Consider the following 9,636-nt stretch of genomic DNA (forward strand, 5'->3'; position numbering starts at 1 on the left):
GGTTGAGGCAGGCGGATCACAAGATCAGGAGATCGAGACCATCCTGGCTAACACAGTGAAACCCTGTCTCTACTAAAAATACAAAAAATTAGCCAGGTGTGGTGGTGAGCGCTGGTAGTCCCAGCTACTGGGGAGGCTGAGGCAGGAGAATGGCGTGAGCCCAGGAGGCGGAGCTTGCAGTGAGCCGAGATCGCGCCAGTGCACTCCAGCCTGGGCTACAGAGCAAGACTCCGTCTCACAGAAAAAAAAAAGGAGGTGGGGGGCACCGGGTGTGGTAGCTCACGCCTGTAATCCCAGCACTTTGGGAGGCCGAGGTGGGCAGATCGCCTGAGCTCAGGCGTTCAAGACCAACTTGGCCAACATGGTGAAACTCCCATCTCTACTAAAAATAAAAAATAAAAATTAGCTTGGCGTGGTGGCAGGTGCCTGTAATCCCAGCTACTTGGGAGGCTGAGGCAGGAGAATCTCTTGAACCCGGGAGGCAGAGGTTGCAGTGAGCCGAGATCACGCCAATGCACTCCAGCCTGGGCGACAGAGTGAGATTCCATCTCAAAACAAAAACAAGGCCGGGCGCGGTGGCTCAAGCCTGTAATCCCAGCACTTTGGGAGGCCGAGACGGGCGGATCACAAGGTCAGGAGATCAAGACCATCCTGGCTAACACGGTGAAACCCCGTCTCTACTAAAAATACAAAAAAATTAGCCGGGCGTGGTAGCGGGCGCCTGTAGTCCCAGCTACTCGGGAGGCTGAGGCAGGAGAATGGCGTAAACCCGGGAGGCGGAGCTTGTAGTGAGCCGAGATCTGGCCACTGCACTCCAGCCTGGGTGACAGAGGGAGACTCCGTCTCAAAAAAAAAAAAAAAAAAAAAAAAAAAAAAACCAAGCAAAAAAAAGGGGGTACATAATAGAAATTTAGAAGTCTTCTCTACCTTGTCTCACTCCCCAGAAGAAATCATTAGTAAGTTTCTTACATGTCTTTCCAGAAATTTTCTAAACCCAAACATGGAAGTACCTTTTCTTCTTTCTTTTGCATAAATGGGATTCATACTGTGCATACCCTTATACAAGTTGCTTTTTTCACTTGTCCTCACTTTTTGTAACTCATTTTTTTGTTTTGTTTTAAGAAAAATCAAGTATATTTCTATATACTGACATGGACGGAGGTCTACGAGGTATAGACCTCTGTTCTGTGACTGCATAGTATTCCATTGTATAAGTTTGTTATTATTAACCAGTCCCTAATGATGGTTTTCAGTTTTTTGCTGTTACAACTACTGCTGCAGTGAGCAATCCATAATGCATATATCATTCCTCACTTGTGAGAATATCCCTGTAGGATAAATTCCTAGGAGTGGAATTACTGGGTCGTATAGTTATTGATAAAGTATTATTTTGATAAAGTTGCACAGATTCACACATGCAACTTATTTATTTAGAGATATGGATTCTCTCTGTCACCCAGGCTGGACTGCAGTGGTGGGATCATAGCTCTCTGTAGCCTCAAACTCCTGGGCTCACGGGATCCTCCTGCCTCAGCCTTCCAAGTAGCTGTGTCTACAGGTGCATGCCACCACACCTAATTTTTTAATTTTTTTGTGGCGATATGGTCTTGCTTTGTTGTCCTGGCTAGTCTCAAACTTTTAGCTTCAAGCAGTCCTCCCACCTTCGCCTGCCAAATTGCTGGGACTACAGGTGTGAGCCACTACACCCAGCCATCAGGTTTACATTTTCTGCCAGTGTTTGGCAATGCTTTGTACAGTTGCTGAGCCAGAAGCTAAGGAGAGAAATAATCCCTGACTTCACATAGCTGATAAACCAGTTGATGCAACTGAGAATACCAATAAATAATACAAGGAAATAGTGTTGCTTGAAAATGCCATACTGTCTTCGAGGTGGAGGGAGCACAGCCAAAGGTCTGGGTCCCATGCTTGAGCCAGAACTATACCAGCATATGATCAGGCAGTTGTGCAGTGGTGTATGGAGATAGTGACCTTCTGTTATATTTCAGAATCCCAAACCAGGGTACAGTCTTGTGAGTATGAATGTATGTATGGGAGGGAATAGGATAAACTAGTTGAAGTCAAGAATGACCTGGAAAATTCGGGATGCATGTCACTCATCTTTATACTAACCTGTTCTCTTGGAGAAGGTCAGTAGAATAATGACTTGTTGCCCCTGAAAATTCCACCATCTGACCTAAGAAAATGAAGTTTTGTCTTGCCTGATTTATAGGTTTCATCCCACCTTCTGGTCCCATTTGGTAAGGATTGTATCCTTATGGCAGCAGATTTCTTGGAAGAAACAGGTGTACATGCTGGGAGGCTACCAACTGATACAAGGAACTATTTTATCACTAGTTTAACCAATGAGTTCAAAGTACTGGCCCACAATGCTGGTAGCCAGAACAACATACTAAATATACTATAAAATCAAGTTTTTCTGGTTGTTGTAGCCACTTGGGCACATTTTCTCACCTTCAAACATTGAGATACCTACTGTGTGCTAGGCACTCTGCTGAGTTCTGAGCCAGAAACTATTCTAGCTCATTCTTTTTTTTTTTTTTTTCTTTATCTATATTTTTTGAGACAGGGTCTCACTCTGTCACCCAGGCTGGAGTACAGTGGGGCCATCTCAGTTCACTGCAACCTCTGCCTTCCTGGTTGAAGCACTTCTCTTGCCTCAGCCTCCCGAGGAGCTGGGATTACAGGTGTGGGCCACCACACCCAGCTAATTTTTATATTTTTAGTAGAGACGGGGTTTCACCATGTTGGCCAGGCTAATCTCAAACTCCTGGCCTCAAGTGATTTGCCCACCTCAGCCTCCCAAAGTGCTAGGATTACAGGCATGGGCCACTAGGCCCAGCCCTAGCTCATTCTTCAACCACTTTGCAGGTAAAGGAAGTAGAGCTCGTCCTTAAACCCTTGGGAGACCAGGCAGTGTGGTAGAGTATAAAGACTCAACCTGGATTTTAATTCTGGCTTCACAGCTTGGTAACTGTGTGACTGACTGCCCTTGGACAGATAACAGCTTTGAATCTCTTTCTGAACTGTGAAGTGGGACAATGGCAACGACTTTATAAGACATCTAGCCAGGTGCTACAGAACAGTACCCTAGGCGTCTAGGCTAACCCATGACAAGTTGAATGTTTAGCCCCTTTCCTTTTCTGTCTCTCCTGCTTTGTTAAAAAGTATATGAAAGAAGACTTCCCCTATCTCCAGCCAGACAGACCTTATTAACTACAAAAATACTAAAAATCCAGCTATCCTATTCCTTCTGTAAAATTTTTTCCTGAGTGCATGCCCCTCCAGCATGGTGAGCCCTGTGCCCCTCTTGTCTGTCTGCCATACTGGTCAGAAAATACACCCCTACCCCAGTTTCAGAGCTATGTGGATGGGGCAGGCAGATGCTGATGGAGCTGACCTCAGCTAACACAGTAACCATTGCAGCAGCACACAGGTGGAGCTGGGGTCAGGGTTTCCCAGGGGAAAGTCAAGGAACATTATTTCCATACATGTGATGAGGCAGTTTTATTATCTACCTTGATACTCAGTTCCAAGGAGGAAACTCTATCCAAAAAAGATGTTTCTGGGTGAAGAAACTCACCCACCAGCACAACTATTCTCCTGCCTGCCCCTTCACTGCTGTCAAAACAGCAGGAACAAATACCACGCACTCCAATTCCTTAGGGAAAAGTCAGGTCTCCTTTTTATGTCTCTTCAACTTAACCGAGTTAGGCTTTCTCTGTAACTTGATTTCAAACACACCTGTTTTCTGGTGCTGCTAGAACACATGAATTGAGAGGATGAGATTTCTCAGGAGGCCAGGCATACACTCCCTTGCCAGCTCCAGCAGGGCTGTGTCGGCCACCTTCCTATGGGGCCTGCAGTTAACTGCAGTGTCTCACCTGGCGTGGAGTCCAGGTATTGTTCACAGTGGGCACTCACTACAGGTCACTGACCATCTGTCAGAAATGACCATGCAGTTTCCCTTTTCATAGGCTGTTTACCAAAAGAGAAGACGAAGTGGCCCCACAGCATAGCATAGTCCTGAATTGCTGTCAACCTAGTCAAGTCTTGGTTCAGATCGGATTCTTTTTCTTACTAGCCAAGCAATATGGGCCCGTATCTTTATCTGTGGATAAACACAACAATGTGCCTCCCCGGATTCCCTTGTTTGAAAGTTGATTGTGGGCCGGGCGCGGTGGTTCATGCCTGTAATCCCAGCACTTTGGGAGGCCGAGGCAGGCGGATCAGCTGAGGTCGGGAGTTCGAGGCCAGCCTGGCCAACATGGTGAAACCCCGTCTCTACTAAAAATAAAAAAATTAGCTGGGTGTGGTGGCACCCGCCTGTAATCCCACCTACTCGGGAGGCTGAGGCAGGAGAATCACTTGAACCCAGGAGGTGGAGGTTGCAATGAGCCGAGATCGCGCCATTCAACTCCAACCTGGGTCACAAGAGCAAGACTCCATCTCAAAAAAAAAAAAAAGGTTGATTGTGGTCTGTTCCCACTCTAGCCAGAGTCTTCCACTAAAAGAAAAGGAATCACCTAGAATGAGACAGACAAGGTGCGGCCAAGTACTAGAGGCCTCAAAGAATTCCAAAATGTTTTATTTTGGTGGGGATGGGGAACCCTCAGGCTTCATCCTGAGCTCATTTCCCTGGTCCTAGCACCGAGGGCCAGGGATTTGTTGTTGTTGTTCTGTCGCCCAGGCTGGAGTGCAGTAGCATGATCTCAGTTTCCTGCAACCTCCGCCTCCTGGGTTCAAGCGACTCTCCTGCCTCAGCCTCCCGAGTAGCTGGGATTACAGGCGTGTGCCACCATGCCCTGTTAATTTTTGTATTTTTAGTAGAGATGGGGTTTCACCACATTGGCCAGGTTGGTCTTGAACACCTGACCTCAAGTGATCCACCCGCCTCGGCCTCCCAAAGTGTTGGGATTACAGACGTGAGCCACTGCACCCGGCCAGGCCAGGGTTTTTCAAAAATAACAGCTGGCTCAGGTTCATTTCACAAATCAAAAGACCTGATACTCTGCAAGATAAAGTACCCTCTGCCCACCCTGGGTCTCCCAGCTGGCCAGTGGCAGAGCTAGATTGGAACTCCAACTAGTCTGACTTGAAAGCCCAAGATTTTCCCACCATACAACACAACCTTAGAAGCGGAGCCTGGCCATGCTGGCTGAGAGCCAGGCTCAGAGAACAGGCCTGGGGACCTCCAGAGAAGAAGGTGGAGAGAGTGGGAAGAGGCAGGGAAGGGGAGGGGCCCCTGGGCTCTGTTCCTCGACAGCCGCCTGTTCCCACTCCCTGAACACAGTGTCTGACTCCACCTGCGCTTTGTGGTTGCGAAGTGGGGGGACTTTTTCCATCCTTTGTGTCTTGAGCGGTTTTTTCCTTGCTTTGAGCTTCCCTACTCTCTCTCCTTGTTCCTTTTTGTAGCTAATACTCCCACAGGCCTCCCACGGCCAGCTCCAAAATGCAGCCTCCTGAGTTTCTTCTTGTTGACAGAGGCTTTGAGCATCTCTGAACAGGGATCCTCCTTAACGTTCCCCTCCCTATGACTCCCCACCATGGTCAAATGAGTCAAGAGCTGGTGGAAGGGGAGAGGAAAAGGAGTTACAGTGAGGAGGACTATGGTGCTCATCTCCCAGGGCCCTGCTCAATTTTCAACTCCCCAATCCCTGTCTTACTCTCTCCTAAATGTGGGTCTCTGCCCTTTGTGCATATGGGTTGGGGGCTGGAGGAAAGATGGAAGGAAAAGATAGGGAATTAAAAGAATAAAAGAGGACCGGGCAAAGTGGCTCATGCCTGTAATCCTAGCACTTTGGGAGGCCGAGGCAGGTGGATCACCTGAGATCAGGAGTTCGAGACCAGCCTGGCCACCCTGGTGAAACCTCGTCTCTACTAAAAATACAAAAACTAGCTGGGCATCCTGGCGAGCGCCTGTAGTCACAGCTACTTGGGAGGCTGAGGCAGGAGAATCACTTGAACCCAGGACGCAGAGGTTGCAGTGAGCGAGATCATGCCATTGCACTCCAGCCCGGGCAACAGAGTGAGACTCCGTTCAAAAAAAAAAAAACAAGGAATAAAAGAAAAAACAATTTTAAAAAAAAAAGAATAGAAAGAAAAAAAGAGGGAATTAGTGACTAAGAGCTGGGGGAATTCATACAAACAAAAGACTGGTCTGGCAGGAAGATCTGAGGGACTGGGTAAACGTGAAGAGAGAGGACAGTGGGCTAAGATCCTGTGCCTGATCACACTCATTCAAAACAGGCCAGATAAAGGAAAGGGTCGGTAGCGGCACCCCCGCTCAGTACGCATTCACATGAGTTCTTTGAGGGGCAATGGGGGAAGGAGTTTAAAGGCCCAAACAGGCCTTTGACTTTTCTCTCTGCAATAAGAATGATAATAACATTCCATAAATATTAGTGTATTTTCTTCTCCTGGAAGTGGGAACCAGGGCAGCAAAGGGTGACATGGGCATTATGCCTGGAGCTGCTGGAGGAGGCAGTGCACCTCAGACTAGGGATTTGACCTCTTTGCCCCAAGTTTTTCATCTGTGAATTGGCAGTTATAGCCAATAACTAGCTCATAACGTTATTATGAAGATTAACTGGATAATCCAAGTAAAGCACTTTGCACAGTGCCTGGCACAAAGTTAATGCTCAATAAGTGTAAGCTGCTGTAATCCTCAGGGGCACCCCACACATTCCATCTTGCCCTGCTCACCCCAACCCAAGGTGTCTGGTTTGTCTTAATGCCCAAAACCAGCCCTGGCAGGTGAGCTGGAAGCCTGAAAGTGTAAACACTTAGGCCTTACAGGGATAAGTGTAAGGCCACCCAGACATGCTACACAAGCCCAGATGACCAGTCCTCTGAGTGCCCATACAGTTAGGCTAGAGAGAGGCAGACCCAACGACCTAGGACTGGGATACTGTCAGGGTTCTAACCCTGGCTGTGTCATCTACCAACTCTGTTACCTTGAGCAAGTCTCTCTCTTCCTCCTCCTCCTCCTCCTCCTCCTCCTTCTCCTCCTCCACTTCTCCTCCTCCTACTACTACTACAACTCCTCTCCCCCTCCCTCTCCCCCTCCCTCCCTCCTCCTCCTCCTCTTCTTCTTCTCCTTCTTCTTCTTCTTCTTCTTCTTCTTCTTCTTCTTCTTCTTCTTCTTCTTCTTCTCCTTCTCCTTCCTCTTCCTCTTCTTCTTCTTCCTCTTCTTCTTCCTCTTCTCTTCCTCCTCTCTCTCTCTCTCTCTGTCTCTCTCTTAGCTCTGGTTCCTCCTTTGTGAAATGGAGCATAAGGAGCACCCACCCCGGCTGTTTCACACAGCTCCCAGGAGACTCAAAATCAGATAACAAACATTTACACGTTGCAGGTGTCACACACTGTTCTAGGTCCCCTACACATACTCACTCATTGAATCCTCATTAGGACCCTCTGATGTTATTATTAGCATCCTCATTTTACAGATGAGAAAACTGAGTCAGAGAAGGGTTAATAACTTGCCTTTAAAAATCACACAGACAGGCCAGGAGTGGTGGCTCACGCCTGTAATCCCAGCACTTTGGGAGGCCGAGGCGGGTGGATCACCTGAGGTCAGGAGTTCAAGACCAGCCTGGCCAACATGATGAAACCCGATCCCTACTAAAAATACAAAAATTAGCCAGGCGTGGTGGTGCACGCCTGTAGTCCCAACTACTCAGGAGGCTGAGGCAGGAGAATTGCTTGAACTTGGGAGGCATAGGTTGCAGTGAGCAGAGATAGCTCCAATGCACTCCAGCCTGGGCAACAGAGGGAGGCTCCGTCTCAAAAACAATAAACAAATAAAAAATCATACAGACCAAAATTTAAAAAATTTTTTTTTTTTTTTTTAAATCACAGGGACAGCAAGTGGCAGACCTGGTTCCCAAGTGGGTGGGTGATTTCAACTGTGGCCTTATCCTGTCTCAAAGTGAACTGACTCCTAAAATGTCTTTCTTTTTAGTAGACGGCTGGACCGCTGCCTGGAGAGGAAGCCTTGAGCGGCTGGGGGAGGGGATTACTTTACAGCCAGGATCCATCCAAGGCTGGGGATGGGATGGGAGCAGGATCTGCTAAGACCCTAAGTGACCCTTAGTGATCCTAAGGAGGATTCCTTAAGGTCACTCCTCCTCCTGGGGACCAGATTCCAGGCTTCTCAGGACTGGAGAAGGGGGAACGCGTCTTCCCTTCCCAAAGTGCCAGCTCGTTTAGATACAGGTGCCTGGGGCTTTGGCCCTTGTCGCTGACGAGGGGTAGGTGGAACGGGGAACACTCCTTTCTTTCCGATACTGGTGACTGTGAGTGCGTCTCGAAGGATGGGGGTGCTGAGCCTACCGCTTCGCTCGTTAGGGAACAAATTGCTGTTTTGGCCCCGGCGGCTCCTCTGGGCGCGGGCGGCAGCCGCGCTCTCTGGCAAATCGTGGGAGGGAGGAGGAGCGGTGCTGGCAGGCAAGTCCGGGGGACCGTCGCAGCGCGGGAGGCCAAGAAGCGACGGCCGCCCCGGGCCCGGCTCCGCCCCGCCGGGAAGGGGCTCCCTGCAGCCGCCCCCGGGCAGCTCCCCGCACAGCGCCTCGAGGAGCTCTCCAGGACTGAGCTGGGTGAGGCGCGGGGCTCGGCCTTCCTCGCTCCCCCGGTGCCAGGACCCGCATGCACAAGGTTCGGAAGTTTTTTGCAGTGTCTGACCCCTGTCGGTCCCCTGTATTTACCACCCAATCCTCTAGCGCGCTTAGGAGAGGCAAGAGGTGACAAAAGCCAGAGGGAAATGGAGGGACAGGACAAAGGGTCTGGCGTTCCCCTCCCCACCACACACCCTTTCCACCCACGGGGTCACACGGAGGACGTCTGACCCTTACTCCTAGGGCTACCCACCCTCTGGTTTCCCGGCAGCTCCTGCTTGCGGGGGCACCTCATAAGAGCAGCTGGATCCATTTTCCAGAGAGTCAAGTTGAGGATGAGAAAGTCTCGAGGGCCGGACAGCTGTGCGCGCAGAACCCTCGCCCCATCTGCTTTTAGATTTCCCAGGTGTGGCTGGAGCCCCTCTAGAGCGCCTGCCTCCGCTGGCCGCCGGGCCTTCACCTGCGCCTGTCGCCCTGTCCCCTTGCCCACTGCATTTTCCTCGGGAAGAGCATCTTCCACAGCATGCGCCCCCCACCCCACACGCCCCGAGCCCTTCTCCCATTCCGCCGGGGGAGAAGCGGCTGCTAGGAGGCTCTCGGAGAGCCCCCGGACTGCGGAGAAAGACGCCTCCCCTCTGCGGCTGAGGCCGAGTCAGCGGGAGGGGGCCGGCAGTTCGCCAGTGGTTCTCCGAGGGACTGGCGGGGAGGCCCGCGGGGTAGGATCAGGGCGGTCGCCGCCTCCCCGCCCCCACCGAGGTCCCGAAGGGAGGGGAGACCTCGGCAGGAGGCCTGTCCCTTTAAGGAGGCGGCCCTGGCTGGGTGTGCCCCGTCTCCATGGTTACCCCGGTGCAGGCGGCGGGCGCGGGAGGGAGGGAGGGAAGCTGCAGCTTCTCCCCGACAGACGGAGGGAGCTGCCGAGACCCGGCGCCGAGCGAAGCCCGAGCGGAAGCCCACCCGCAGCCGACACGCGAGCCGCTGCCGCGGAGGGAGGTGCTGAGAGCGCCGC

This window comes from Theropithecus gelada, chromosome 11 (genome assembly GCF_003255815.1).
Source record: "Theropithecus gelada isolate Dixy chromosome 11, Tgel_1.0, whole genome shotgun sequence".
NCBI lineage: Eukaryota > Metazoa > Chordata > Mammalia > Primates > Cercopithecidae > Theropithecus > Theropithecus gelada.